The sequence below is a fragment of the Stenella coeruleoalba genome, assembly GCF_951394435.1.
Source record: "Stenella coeruleoalba genome assembly, chromosome: 2".
Taxonomy (NCBI): Eukaryota; Metazoa; Chordata; class Mammalia; order Artiodactyla; family Delphinidae; genus Stenella; species Stenella coeruleoalba.
The window spans coordinates 124,856,570-124,872,719 of record NC_137147.1 but is presented as its reverse complement, the minus strand read 5'-3'; positions in this window follow the sequence as shown (position 1 = coordinate 124,872,719).

Here is a 16,150-nt window from a genome sequence, read left to right as displayed (position 1 = left end):
CCAGGGGATAGGTGGTAGGGAAATGATGAGATTTTGGTCAAAGGAAGAAAACTTCCAGTTATAAGATAATAAGTTCTAGGGAATCTAATGTACAGCATATGATTATAATTAACAATACTGCATTATATAATTGAAAGATGTTGAGAGTGGAACTGAAATGTTCTCGCCACAAAGAAAAAAGTGGTAATTATGTGAGATCATGGAAGTGTTAACTAAACTCACTGTTGTATTTATTTCACAATATATATGTTCCTCAAATCATCACACACCTTAAACTTACACAAAGTTATATATGTTACATCTCAGTAAAGCTGGGAAAAATAATTTCAAGATGGCTATAGCGGAGCATGAAACCAAACATGGGTTTTTCTGAGTGAAGGACCTTTTCTGATGTCACATCTGTGAAGCAGTCCTTGGTTCTATATGCAAAAACACATCTAATATCTGACCACTTATTACCATCTCCACTGTTAGTAACCAGGATTGAGCTACCACCTGGGTAACTACAGTTGTCTCCTAACTGACCTCCCTGCTTCTGTCCTTGTCCCTTCAGTCAATTTGTAGCACAGCAACCAGAGTAAGTCAGATAACTTCCCTCCACTTCTTAAAATTCTCCCCTGGCTCTTCATTTCACACAGAGTAAAAGCCAGCGTCCACGACTGACAAGTCTGTTCACATCCCCCAGGTTTCTCTCCCTTGCTCGCTTCAACCAAACAGCATTCCCAACTATCCTCAAACAAGCCAGGCATGTTCCTTCCTTATGACATTTTACCTTGCTCTTTCCTCTACCTGAAATCTCTTCTGCCACCTGTGTTCACTGTGGACGCCCTCCCTCATAGCATATATTTTAGGTAATATTCATTCACAAATTTACTGGGCATCAGACACCATACTAGGCACAGATGTGAAGATCCATCATCTCTCTGAGCAGTATGGAATGGAATGTTATTTCATAAATGTATTAACTATTTCATAATTTGCTGGATTCATAAATGAATTAATAGAAAAATACTACGGAAAAAATTTTTCTCAATTATAATCCTAAATAATTGATATAGATAGTTAAATACAAAAGCTATTGAGTATAACTTTCTATTCCTTAATTATGGGATTAGGGTTAAAGTTGGAATTAGGGTTAAGGTTAAGGTTAGGGTTAGGGTTAGGGATAGTGTCAGCTGCCATGTAGAAAGCTCTGAGGGAGTAGACATGGGCAAACCCCTGATGGCCACACAACTGGGGAGAGCTTGTCATACACTTTTGTAGGTGCAAGTCTACAAAACCTGTGCATCAAGTATCAGAGGCCCAGAGTTCACAATCTTCACTTAGGCTCAGAGCTTATCTTTCCATTGGTGCTATATATTTGGGTAGAAATAACACATGCAGCTCAGTGATCAGAAGGGAATTCAAGGCTATTAAATACCTGTACATTTGACCAACCATTGTGAGATACAACAGAGGCAGTAATGTGTAATGGGATTCTATCTAAACAATTATGTTTCGTTTATGGTAGCATGGCACTGAAAAATTTGAGAAAATAGACATCTCAGAATTAATGGTGCTGTTAGTTGGAAACACTAGCTTAAGAAAACAGTCTCTTCAGTTAAAGTACTCCAAAATCAAAGCCATTTCCACAGAGCAAATGTAGTTTGTGTCCCATTTCTGACCCTTGTCCATTCATTCATTCCTCCATTCATTGTATGACTGTCTTCTCCATATTAGCCACAGTGGCTTTGAGCTTCAAATTCTCCATAAAATGGGCAGATTAGATTGTGATCTCAGGACTTCCCTGGTGGTCCAGTAGTTAAGACTCCTCACTCCCAATGCAAGGGGTATGGGTTCGATCCCTGCTTGGGGATCCTGCATGTCATGCAGCTATGCCTAAAAAAAAAGAGAGAGAATTTAAGGGGAGATTGGGATCTCTAAGAAAGCTTCTATATCTTTGTACATCATTTTCTAGATTCTCAAGTCAAGACACAGGCACTGGGACTTCCCAGGTGGTCCAGTGTATAAGACTCTGTGCACTCAACGCAGGGGGCCCCGGTTCGATCCCTGATTGGGAAACTAAAGCCCACTTGCATGCTGCAACTAAGAGTCCACATGCTTCAACTAAGACGTCCAAATGCTGCAACGAAGATCCTGTGTGCTGCCCCTAAGAGCCAGCTCAGCCAAAATAAATAAATAATTAATTTTAAAAATGTTATTTAAAAAGACACATCACCATTTAGAAACAAACTGACACTGTATTTATGTCATAAAGAATACAGACTGGGCATCTTGGAATGTGCTGCCTGGCTTGACTTGCTCTCTGAATTTTAAGTAGATCATCACACCAACCTTGCGCTCATCACCTTTTCTCACATCATGATCACAAGTCACAGGAGAGGAAGCTGCTGCAGACCATCAAAACTAGTGCCTAAACAGTCAACAAATAAAGTATCCTGTTTGAACCTACCCTGGGGCTGAACATCAGAACAAAGTACCCTAAGGTTTCCCTGTGTTGCCTAAGATGTCTCAGGTTTCCTCTTTCCTACTCTCTCCCTTCCTCCACATTCCATACCATGGGAGTGCTTCTGTCCAGGAGAACAGGAGGCATACCTCCATCTCCCATCAGCCTGGCTATGGGACACCCGAGCCCTTGTGTCCTCCTTCTAACTGGATGCCTCTGTTTTTCCTTAAAACAAACTAGTTCTGCTAGCTGAGGCCTCCATTTCCCATTCATTTGAGACACCATCCCTATCTCAGTCTGCAGGCCCTATGCCCTCCAAGGTAGGTCTTAGTTTTGCTTCATCTGCCCACCACAAGTTTTCTGTGCCACCAACTCCTTCCCCTCAAGGGCCTATACTGTCTAATCCCTCCTTCCCACCACTATTACTCTTCTCTACCTTCTGCTGGGAAGCTTACCAGTTAGCCATGACTTGTCCATGGACATTGAGCACTGATCTGGACTGTGTTCATCTCTGTTCCAAACACTGTAGTTTCCCAGCTCTGGGAGATAACTTTATATCCTTCCAGCCACCCTCATGTTCTCAGAAGTCTTGGTCCAGTTCCTTTCTTCCACAGTTCATACCCTCTGGGAAACTTTTCAACAGCCTATGAAAAGAAACAAGCTGTCCCTTACCTCAAGTCCATCTGCTCTGATTCTATCCTACTTTCCTGCATCTTAGCTGCACCAGGTCTAGACAGCTTCTGCTGCAGGCCCTGATCCACAACTCCAGACTACTCATGCTCAAAAAATTAAAACCAGGTCGTGGTTAAGGGGAGTTTACCCAGAGTCTGCACACATGTGTGGAGAGCTGACACTGGCCTCCCACATCTGTTCCAAGGCCTTTCTAGCATGCCTGCCCCATGAAGAGAAGGCCCAAACTACCCAGCCCTTGTCCCCTGCAATGTGATAGGATGGCAAGCCACTGTCTACTCATGGCATGGTACCTGAGCTGAGCAATGAAGTCTCAAGTCTATTTCAATCCCATGGGAAAAAGACCAAAACTAACATTGATTAAAAGTTCTGTTGATCAAACTTTACTCAATTATGATTTCACTATCCATGGTTAGCAGCATCCCTGGGGAGTTGTATGTTAAGAAGCACTTTGACTACAGAACAAAACTTTGTGTTACTGACAAAGGTGGTAAAGTTTCTACATCAGGACTGCTTAACAGAGTGACTCTTGTTCTTTTCTAAAAAAAAACTATGGCCTCAGTACTTCCCTGGTAGTCCAGTGGTTAAGACTTCGCCTTCCAATGCAGGGCGTGCAGGTTTGATCCCTGGTAAGGGAGCTAGATCCCACATGCCTCATGGCCAAAAAACCAAAACATAAAAACAGAAGCAATATTGTAACAAACTCAATAAAGACTTTAAAAAAGTGGTCCACATCAAAAAAAAAATCAAAAAAAAAAAAAAAAAGAAAAGAAATTATGGCCCCAAACAAAATTCTCATTGCTTCCTCCTTTCAGAGCTGACAGTGTGTAGGACAGAAAAAATTCATTACCCCAACCTCTAATCTAGTAGGGCAAACAGGTACACACTGAGTCTCTCCCTCTCATGAGCACTGGGATGAGAAAGAGATCAGAACTGACCTGGGACTTCATCACAAAGTAGACACACAGCTTCTCTCTAACAACTGTGGGGTCACCTAGGTAAGCTCTCTGAGGAGACAGAAATGGGGCAGACAGGCATTCTAGATGGGGGACAAGAAGGGTGAAGTGTGGGAGCAGTAAAGCTCAGGCATGTTGGAAGAGGGTGAGCCATCTGGTGCATGGGGTGCAGGGTACTGGGAGCTGGATAGGCCATTCCAAACAACCAGGTATCAGGCTTGGAGAGTTGGACTTTTCTCTTTTTGCAGAGGGCCCAGTACTTCACCAAATTCTTCATTCTCAATCATAAAGTCTCTGATGGCCTGAAATCTATTCCAAGTCTGACAATTCAAAGTCACTCATGAAGCCTGTGCAAGAGCTACGAGGACCTACGAATAAGGTGAGGGAAGTCTCATCCACCTCATGAGTCCCAGGTCCATTGAAATTCAGCCATCCTTGGGCTCCCCTGGTGGCGCAGTGTTTGGGAGTCTGCCTGCTGATGAAAACACGGGTTTGTGCCCCGGTCCGGGAGGATCCCACATGCTGCGGAGTGGCTGGGCCCGTGAGCCATGGCCGCTGAGCCTGCGTGTCCGGAGCCTGTGCTCCGCAACTGGAGAGGCCACAACAGTGAGAGGACCGCACAATGCAACAACAAAAAAAAAAAAAAAAAAAAAAAAAAAAAGAAATTCAGCCATCCTTATTGAGCACTTCACTGAAAACCTGGTCGTATTGCTACATTTGCCAGACTTAACCCCTTGATATCTCCACAACTAAGGTTTGTCATTCTGCTGTTAGAGACTGAGGAACTCAGAGGGGTGGGATCCCCATATCACCAAGTTCTAGTTTTGTGACAATGGACAAATTACTTTGTCTTTCTTTGCTTTACCTCCCTTATTAAGGAAAATATTTTATTTTATTTATATATATATTTATTTATTTGCCACGCAGGATGTGGGATCTTACTTCCCCAACAAGGGATTGAACTTGTGCCCCCTGCATTGGAAGCTTGGAGTCTTACATGTAAAAGATTGAAATTAGAACACTCCTTAACACCACACACAAAAATAAACTCAAAACGGGTTAAAGCCCTAAATATAAGGCCAGATACTATAAAACTCTTAGAGGAAAACAGGCAGAACACTCTCTGACACAAATCGCAGTGAGATCTTTTTTGACCCACCTCCTAGAGTAATGAGAATAAAAACAAAAATAAACAAATGGGACCTAGTTAAACTTAAAAACTTTTTGCACAGTAAAGGAAACCATAAACAAGACAAAAAGACAACACTCAGAATGGGAGAAAATATTTGCAAATGAAGCAATTGACAAAGGATTAGTCTCCAAAATGTACAAACAGCTCATGCAGCTCAATATCAAAACAACAAACAACCCAAATGAAAAATGGGCAGAAGACCTAATAGACATTCTCCAAAGAAGACATACAGATGGCCCATAAACACATGAAAAGATGCTCAACATCATCAATTATTAGAGAAATTCAAATCAAAACTACAACGAGGTATCACCTCACACCAGTCAGAAGGGCCATCATCAAAAAATCCACAAACAATAAATGCTGGAGAAGGTGTGGAGAAAAGGGAACCCTCATGCATTGTTGATGGGAATGTAAATTGATAAGTCACTATGGAGAACAGTTATGGAGGTTCCTTAAAAAACTACAAATCTAACTACCATATGACCCATCAATCCTACTACTGGACATATACCCTGAGAAAACCATAATTCAAAAAGACACATGCACCCCAGTGTTCATTGCAGCACTATTTACAATAGCCAGGACATGGAAGCAACCTAAATGTCCATCAACAGAGGAATGGATAAAGATGTGGTACATATACATTATGGAATATTAGCCATAAAAAGGAACAAAACTGGGTCATTTGTAGAGACATGAATGGACCCAGAGACTGTCATACAGAATGAAGTCAGAAACAGAAAAACAAATACTGTATATTAACGCATATATGTGGATTCTGAAAAAAATTGGTATAGACAATCTTATTTACAAGGCAGATATAGAGAAACAGACATAAAGAACAAATGTATGGATACCAAGGGGGAAGGGGGCGATGAATTGGGGAATTGGAATTGACATATATACACTATTGATACTATATATAAAATAGATAACTAATGAGAACCTATAGTACTGGACGGGGAACTCTACTCGATGCTCTGTGGTGACCTAAATGGGAAGGAAATCCAAAAAGAGGGGATATATATATACATATTGCTGATTCACTTTGCTGTACAGTAGAAACTAACACAATATTGTAAAACAGCTATACTCCAACAAAAATTTTAAAAAGCAACCTTGCAACACCCAAATACAAGCAACAACCAAAATTCTTTTGAGGATAAAATGAGTTAATACATGTATTCTTAATCTAGACACCCTGGCCTTCCTCCTACTTCTGATTAGCCCTGGATGCTTTTTTATATAGATTCCTTAGATATTTAGACACCCAGGAAGTAAACCAAACATAGGTTTATAAACTTAAATATTATTGTTAATTTAATTTCAGAGGAATATAACTTCTTCAGTGTCTGCAATGCAGGCATTACCCATCCCCTCACCGAGGTTCCCTTTGTGACTAGAATGTTGCTACATGAGCAAAAGTCAGAACAGAAGGACTGTGGGGTGGGGAGGTGAGCACAGGGCTCCTGTGCTCAGAGCTCAACCTCCATCTGTGTGTCTTGGGACCTATGGCTTACTTTGAACCCATTTTTTCCCAGAAGCCCAATATTTTCAGTGTGCAATTTTTCAGAACATGGGGTTCATTCAGGTTAACTGGAATCATGTCCTAGTGGAAACTTTTATCCAGTGACAAGTCATGCAACGCTCAAAAGAACTTTGCTTCGGGCTTCCCTGGTGGCGCAGAGGTTGAAAGTCCGCCTGCCGATGCAGGGAACACGGGTTCGTGCCCCGGTCCGGGAAGATCCCACATGCCGCGGAGCGGCTGGGCCCATGAGCCATGGCCGCTCAGCCTGCGTGTCTGAAGCCTGTGCTTCACAACGGGAGAGGCCACAACAGTGAGAGGCCCGCATACTGCAAAAAAAAAAAAACAAAAAAAAAACTTTGCTTCTATGGAACTACATAAAAATGCTGATTTTAATACTAGCTTTGTAGTATTTGTATATAATCAGTAAGTGCCCTGGTTTTGAGGGTGTAAGAAATATAACTTTAAGAGATATATATCTAGCTTTATATATGTACATATTTAACATAATTTAAAGGCCACATTTGAAGGTCTACAAGAAAGTCATTGAAAGAGGTCTTTGTATTATTCAAGTTTGAGAAACACTATTGTTTCTTTTTTATTCTTTAAATTATACATATGTATTTTAGTTACACTTTGTATTTGATATACTTCATGATAAACAATTTTTTCCATCTTAACCATTTTTTAAGTGTACAGTTCAGTGGTATCAAATACATTCACGTTGTGCAAAAATCACCTGTGTCCACCCCCATAACTGTTTTCATCTTGTGAAGCTGAAGCTCTATACCCATTAAACAATAATGCCCTGTTATTCCTTGCCCCCAGCCCCTGGTAACCAGCAATCTACTTTCTGTTTTATTATTTTGACTATTCTAAGTACTTCATATAAGTAGGATCATACAGTATGTATCTTTCTCTGACTGGCTAATTTCATTTAGCATAATGTCCCCAAGGTTCATCCATATTGTCTATTCATCCACTGATAGACACTTGAGTTGCTTTCACTGTTTAGTTATTACGAATAATGCTGCTATGAACATGGGTGTACAAATATCTGAGATCCTATTTTCAATTCTTTGGGGTATGTGGACAGAAGTGGAATTGCTGGATCATATAGTAATTCTATCTTTAATTACTTGAGGAAACACCATACTGTTTTCCATAGTGACTGTACCAATTTCCACCAGTATTACACCAGGATCCCAATTTCTCCATGTCCTTGCAAACACTCATATTCTATTTTTTTGACAGTAGCCATCCTAATGGGTGTGAGGTGGTATCTCGTTGCAGTTTTGATTTGCATTTCCCTAATAATTGGTGATGTTGAGCATCTTTTCATGTGTTTATTGGCCATTTGTATCTCTTCTTTGGAGAAATATCTATTCAAGTCTTATGCTCATTTTGAATCAGATTGTTCAGTTTTTTGTTGTTAAGGTTTTTTGTGAATTTTTGAATTTTACTTTTTTATACAGCAGGTTCTTATTAGTTATCTATTTTATACACATTAGTGTATACATGTCAATCCTAATCTCCCAATTCATCACACCACCACCCCCATCCCCCGTCGCTTTTCCCACTTGGTGTACATACGTTTATTCTCTACATCTGTCTCAATTACTGCCCTGCAAACCAGTTTATCCATACCATTTTTCGAGGTTGCACATACATGCATTAATATACGATATTTGTTTTTCTCTTTCTGACTTACTTCACTCTGTATGACAGTCTCTAGATCCATCCATGTCTCTACAAATGACTCAATTTCGTTACTTTCTGTGGCTAATATTCCATTGTATCTATGTACCATGTTTTCATTATCCATTCATCTGTAGATGGTCATTTAGGTTGCTTCCATAACCTGGCTATTGTAAATAGTGCTGCAATGAACATTGGGGTGCATGTGTCTTTTTAAATTATGATTTTCTCTGGGTATATGCCCAGTAGTGTGATTGCTGGGTCATATGAAAATTCTATTTTTAGTTTTTTAAGGAACCTCCGTACTGTTCTCCATAGTGAGTGTATCAATTTACATTCCCACCAACAGTGCAAGAGGGTTCCCTTTTCTCCACACCCTCTCCAGCATTTGTTGTTTGTAGATTTTCTGATGATGCCCAGTCTAACTGGTGTGAGGTGATACCTCATTGTAGTTTTGATTTGCATTTCTCTAATAACTAGTGATGTTGAGCAGATTTTCATGTGCTTCGTGGCCATCTGTATGTCTTCTTTGGAGAAATGTCTATTTAGGTCTTCTGCCTATTTTTGGATTGGGTTTTTGTTTTTTTAATATTGAGCTGCATGAGCTGTTTTTATATTTTGGAGATTAATCCTTCATCCATTGATTCGTTTGCAAGTATTTTCTCCCATTTTGAGAGTTGTTTTTTCGTCTCCTTTATGGTTTCCTTTGCTGTGCAAAAGCTTTAAAGTTTCATTAAGTCCCATTTGTTTATTTTTGTTTTTATTTCCATTACTCTAGGAGGTGGATCAAGAAAGATCTTGCTGTGATTTATGTCAAAGAGTGTTCTTCCTATGTTTTCCTCTAAGAGTTTTATAGTGTCCGGTCTTACGTTTAGGTCTCTAATCCATTTTGAGTTTATTTTTGTGTATGGTGTTAAGGAGTGTTCTAATTTCATTCTTTTACATGTAGCTGTCCAGTTTTCCCAGCACCACTTACTGAAGAGAGTGTCTTTTCTCCATTGTATATCCTTGCCTCTTTTGTCATATCTTAGTTGACCATAGGTGTGTGGGTTTATCTCTGGGCTTTCTATCCTATTCCATTGATCTATATTTCTGTTTCTGTGCCAGTACCATATTGTCTTGATTACTGTAGCTTTGTAGTATAGTCTGAAGTCAGGGAGTCTGATTCCTCCAGCTCCGTTTTTTTCCTTCAAGACTGCTTTGGCTATTCAGGGTCTTTTGTGTCTCCATAGACATTTAAGATTTTTTTTGTTCTAGTTCTGTAAAAAATGCCATTGGTAACTTGACAGGGATTGCATTGAATCTGTAGATTGCTTTGGGTAGTCTAGTCATTTTCACAATATTGATTCTTCCAATACAAGAACACTCCATCTGTTGGTATCATCTTTTTCTTTCATCAGTGTCTTACAGTTTTCTGCATACAGGTCTTTTGTCTCCCTAGGTAGGTTTATTTCTAGGTATTTTATTCTTTTTGTTGCAATGGTAAAAGGGAGTGTTTCTTTAATTTCTCTTTCAGATTTTTCATCATTAGTGTATAGGAATGCAAGAGATTTCTGTGCATTCATTCTGTATCCTGCAAATTTACCAAATTCATTGATTAGCTCTAGTAGTTTTCTGGTGGCATCTTTAGGATACTCTATATAGAGCATCATGTCGTCTGCAAACAGTGACAGTTTTACTTTTTTTCCAATTTTTATTCCTTTCATTTCTTTTTCTTCTCTGATTGCCATGGCTAGGACTTCCAAAACTATGTTGAATAATACTGGCGACTGTGGACATCCTTGTCCTGTTCCTGATCTTAGAGGAAATGCTTTCAGTTTCTCACGATTGAGAATGATGTTTGATGTGGGTTTGTCGTATATGACTTTTATTATGTTGAGGTAGGTTCCCTCTGTGCCCACTTTCTGGAGAGATTTTATCATAAATTGGTGTTGAATTTTGTCAAAAGCTTTTTCTGCATCTATTGAGATGGTCATATGGTTTTTATTCTTCAATTTGTTAATATGGTGTATCATATTGATTGATTTGTGTATACTGAAGAATCCTTGCATCCCTGGGATAAATCCCCCTTGATCGTGGTGTTTGATCCTTTTAATGTGTTGTTGGATTCTGTTTGCTAGTATTTTGCTGAGGATTTTTGCATCTATATTCATCAGTGATATTGGCCTGTAATTTTCTTTTTCTTGTAGTATCTTTGTCTGGTTATTATTTGAGATTTTTCTTGTTTCTTGAGATAGGCTTGTATAGCTATAATCTTCCCTCTTAAAACTGATTTTGCTGCATCTCATAGGTTTTGGATCGTCGTGTTTTCATTATCATTTGTCTCTAGGTATTTTTTGATTTCTTCAGTGACCTCTTGGTTATTTAGTAATGTATTGTTTAGCCTCCATGTGTTTGTGTTTTTTACATTTTTTCCCCCATTATTTATTTCTAATCTCATAACATTGTGGTCAGAAAACATGCTTGATATGATTTCAATTTTCTTAAATTTACTGAGGCTTGATTTGTGACCCAAGATGTGATCTATCCTGTAGAATGTTCCATGCGCACTTGAGAAAAAAGTGTAATCTGCTGTTTTGGGATGGAATATTTTATATATATCAATTTAATCTATCTGATCTATTGTGTCATTTAACCCTGTGTTTCCTTATTAATTTTCTCTTTGGATGATCTGTCCATTGGTGTAAGTGAGGTGTTAAAGTTCCCTTCTATTTTTGTGTAACTGTCCATTTCCTCTTTTATAGTTGTTAGCAGTTGCCTTATGTATTGAGGTACTCCTATGTTGGGTGCATATATATTTATAATTGTTATATCTTCTTCTTGGATTGATCCCTTGATCATTATGTCATGTCCTTCCTTGTCTCTTGTAACATTCTTTATTTTAAAGTCTATTTTACATGATATGAGTATTGCCACTCCATCTTTCTTTTGATTTCCACTTGCATGAAATATCTTTTTCCATCCCCTCACTTTCAGTCTGTATGTGTCCCTAGGTCTGAAGTGGGTCTCTTGTAGACAGCATATATATGGGTCTTGTTTTCCTATCCATTCAGCCAGTCTATGTCTTTTGGTTGGAGCGTTTAATCCATTCTCTTTTAAGGTAATTATTGCTATGTATGTTCCTATTACCATTTTCTTAATTTTTTTTTTTTTTTTTTTTTTTTTTTTGTGGTACGAGGGCCTCTCACCATTGTGGCCTCTCCCATGCTGAGCACAGGATCCGGACGTGCAGGCCCAGCGGCCATGGCTCATGGGCCCAGCCGCTCTGCGGCATGTGGTATCCTCTTGGACTGGGGCACGAACCCATGTCCCCTGCATCGGCAGGCGGACTCTCAGCCACTGTGCCACCAGGGACGCCCTTGGGTTTGTTTTTGTATGCACTTTTCTTCTCTTGTGTTTCCCACTTTGAGAAGTTCCTTTAGCTTTTGTTGTAGAGTTGGTGTGGTGGTGCTGAATTCTTTTAGCTTTTGCTTGTCTGTAAAGCCTTTGATTTCTCCATCAAATCTGAATGAGATCCTTGCCGGGTAGAGTAATCTTGGTTGTAGGTTCTTCCCTTTCATCACTTTAAGTATATCATGCCACTCCCTTCTGGCTTGTAGAGTTTCTGCTGAGAAATCAGCTGTTAACCTTATGTGAGTTTCCTTGTATGTTATTTGTCATTTTTCCCTTCCTGCTTTCAATAATTTTTCTTTGTCTTTAATTTTTGCCAATTTGGTCACTATGTGTCTCGGTGTGTTTCTCCTTGGGTTTAGCCTGTATGGGACTCGCTGTGCTTCCTGGACTTGCGTGGCTATTTCCTTTCCCATGTTAGGGAAATTTTCAACTATAATCTCTTCAAATATTTTCTCTGGTCCTTTCTCTCTCTCTTCTCCTTCTGGGACCCCTATAATGTGAATGTTGTTGCATTTAATGTTGTCCCAGAGGGTCTCTTAGGCTGTCTTCATTTCTTTTCGTTCTTTTTTCTTTATTCTGCTCTGCAGAAGTGAATTCCGCCATTCTGTCTTCCAAGTGACTTATCCGTTCTTCTACCTCAGTTATTCTGCTATTGATTCCTTCTAGTGTAGTTTTCATTTCAGTGATTGTATTGTTCATCCCTATTTGTTTGTTCTTTAATTCTTCTAGGTCTTTGTTAAACATTTCTTGCATCTTCTAGATCTTTGCCTCCATTCTTTTTCTAAGGTCCTGGATCATCTTCACTATCATTATTCTGAATTCTTTTTCTGGAAGGTTGCCTATCTCCACTTAATTTAGTTGATTTTCTGGGGTTTTATCTTGTTCCTTCATCTCGTACATAGCCCTCTGCCTTTACATCTTGTCTATCTTTCTGTGAATATGGTTTTGTTCCACAGCCTGCAGGATTGTAGTTCTTCTTGCTTCTGCTGTCTGCCCTCTGGTGGATGAGGCTATCTAAGAGGCTTGTGTAAGTTTCCTGATGGGAAGGACTGGTGGTGGCTAGAGCTGGCTGTTGCTCTGGTGGGCAGAGCTCAGTAAAACTTTCATTCGCTTGTCTGTTGATGGTGGGGCTGGGTCCCCTCCCTGCTGGTTGTTTGGCCTGAGGCGACCCAACACTGGAGCCTACCTGGGCTCTTTGGTGGGGCTAATGTTGGACTCTGGGAGGGCTCACACAAAGGAGTACTTCCTAGAACTTCTGCTGCCAGTGTCCTTGTCTTCATGGTGAGACAGAGCCACCCCTGCCTCTGCAGGAGACCCTCCAACACTAGCAGGTAGGTCTGGTTCAGTCTCTATGGGGTCACTGCTCCTTTCCCTAGGTCCTGATGCACATACTACTTTGTGTGTGCCCTCCAAGAGTGGAGTCTCTGTTTCCCCCAGTCCTGTCAAAGACCTTCAATCAAATCCTGCTAGCTTTCAAAGTCTGATTCTCTAGGGATTCCTCCTCCTGTTGCCAGACCCCCAGGTTTGGAAGCCTGACATGGGACTCAGAAGCTGCACTCCAGTGGGTGGACTTCTGTGGTATAATTGTTCTCCAGTTTGTGAGTCACCGACCCAGCAGTTATGGGATTTGATTTTATTGTGATTTTGCCACTCCTACCATCTTATTGTGTCTTCTCCTTTGTCTTTGGATGTGGGGTGTCTTTTTGGTGAGTTCTAGTGTCTTCCTGTCAATGATCGTTCAGCAGTTAGTTGTGATTCCAGTGTTCTTGCAAGAGGGAGTGAGAGCACATCCTTGTACTCTGCCATCTTGAACCAATCTCCGAGAAATACCATTGTTTGATTGCTGTCTCTGTAATCTCCTTAGTTACAAATACCTTTAATCCTGTTTTGTGGCATACACTTTTGTGAAAAGCTGAGGTTTGGAAATTTATCAGTTAGCTATTGCCACAATAATGTTGCATACCCCTATGTTCTTAGCAGCACTGTTTATAATAGCCAAGACATGGAAACAAGCTAAACGTCCATCAACAGATGAATGGATAAAGAAAATGTGGTATATATACACAATGGAATACTACTCAGCCATAAAAAATAGAATGAAATAATGCCATTTGCAGCAACCTAGAGATTATCATACTAATTCAAGTAAGTCCGAGAAAGACAAATACCATATGATATCTCTTATATGTGCAATCTAAAATATGACACAAATGAACTTATCTATGAAACAGACTCACAGATATACAGAACAGACTTCTGGTTGGGGGGGCCGGGTAGAGGATGGATGGATTGGGAGTTGGGAATTAGCAGATGCAAATTATTATATATAGACTGGAGAAACAACAAGATTCTACTGTATAGCACAGGGAATTATATTGAATATCCTGTAATAAATCATAATGGAAAAGAATATAAAAAAGGTGCATATATATATATATATATGTATATATCTGAATCACTTTGCTGTTCAGCAGAAATTAGCACAACATTGTAAATAACTATACCTCAATAAAATAAAAATTTTTAAAATGCTGCATAGCAAACCACTTGAAAACTTATTTTAAGCAACAGTCACCATTTATTCTCATAGCTGGCTCTGTTTTTCACTTTACGTCTATAGATTAACTAGGGTGGCTCAGCTTTACATATTTCATTCTCCTTGGACAAGTCAGTTAACCAGGCAAAGGCACAAAAAGGAAACAGTAGAATCTTCTTAAGGCCTACACTCAAAACTGACACACTGCTACTGTAACCAAGCAGGACCCTATGGGGCCTTCCTGGGACAGTACTTCTCCCATAATCATCTGCTTTAGCTCCTCTCTGAAGTATCTGGATAACAGTATTTGATGCACATTTCCTGAGTTGTTTTACAGATGTGAACCTCCCCCCCACCAACAACCACCACCAAATGGAAGATGTTAACTACTTGATGACCATGAGCATGACCTCCTGGAGCCTAAGGACTGATAATGTTAACCCCTGTGACACCACCCTGTTATCTCACCATCAGCCAATCAGAAAATTATGCACGAGCTGATCACATATCCTGCAACCCCCCTCCCTCACCTGGCTTTCTTTTTCTTTTAACATCTTTATTGGAGTATACTTGCTTTACAATGTTGTGTTAGTTTCTGCTGTACAACAAAGTGAATCAGCTATATGTATACATATATCCCCATATCCCCTCCCTCTTGAGCCTCCGCCTCCCTCCCACCCTCCCTATCCCACCCCTCTAGGTCATCACAAAGCATCGAGCTGATCTCCTTGTGCTATGCAGCAGCTTCCCACTAGCTGTCTATTTTACATTTGGTAGTGTATATATATCGATGCTACTCTCTCATTTCATCCCAGCTTCCCGTTCCCCCCGTGTCCTCAAGACCATTCTCTATGTCTGCATCTTTATTCCTGCCCTGCCACTAGGTTTATCAGTACCATTGTTTTAGATTCCATATATATGCGTTAGCACAAGGTATTTGTTTTTCTCTGACTTACTTCGTTCTGTATGACAGACTCTAGGTCCAACCACCTCACTACAAATAACTCAGTTTCATTCCTTTTTAGGGCTGAGTAATATTCCATTGTATATACATAACACATCTTCTTTATCCATTCATTTGTCGATGGTCATTTAGGTTGCTTCCATGTCCTGGCTATCGTAAATAGTGCTACAGTGAACATTGTGGTACCTATATCTTTTTGAATTACAGTTTTCTCAGGATATATGCCCAGTAGTGAGATTGTACCTGGCTTTTAAAAATGCTTTGCTGAAACCCTTCCAGGAGGTCAGGGATTTTTAGGGCATACGTCACCTGTCTCCTTGCATGGCCCTGAAATAAACCTTTCTCTGCCCCAAACTCCGTTTTGGTGTGTTTGGCCTCATTGTGCCTTAGGCACATGAACTTGCACTAACTTCCATTAACCAAAGCAAGCAGCCTAACCAAGTTCAAAGTCAAAGGATGCGGAAATACACTCCTCCCACCTTGAGACTAGGCAAGGGTATAGTTGCAAGAAGGAGTAATGGATTGGGGCCAATAATTTAGTCTACCATTGTCAGTGACTAGTTGGGAGTCCTGGAGACTACTTTTGCCCTGTTTTTGCTAATAACACCTGAGCAGTTATATTGAGCAAAGTGTTTGCTGAAATAACTTTATGGTTCTAGACAAGCTAGGTGAGATTATACACTGATTAAAGGGACAAAGGTTAACACATAAACCTGGCTAGGAAGAATGAGTAACTTCTATCAGTGA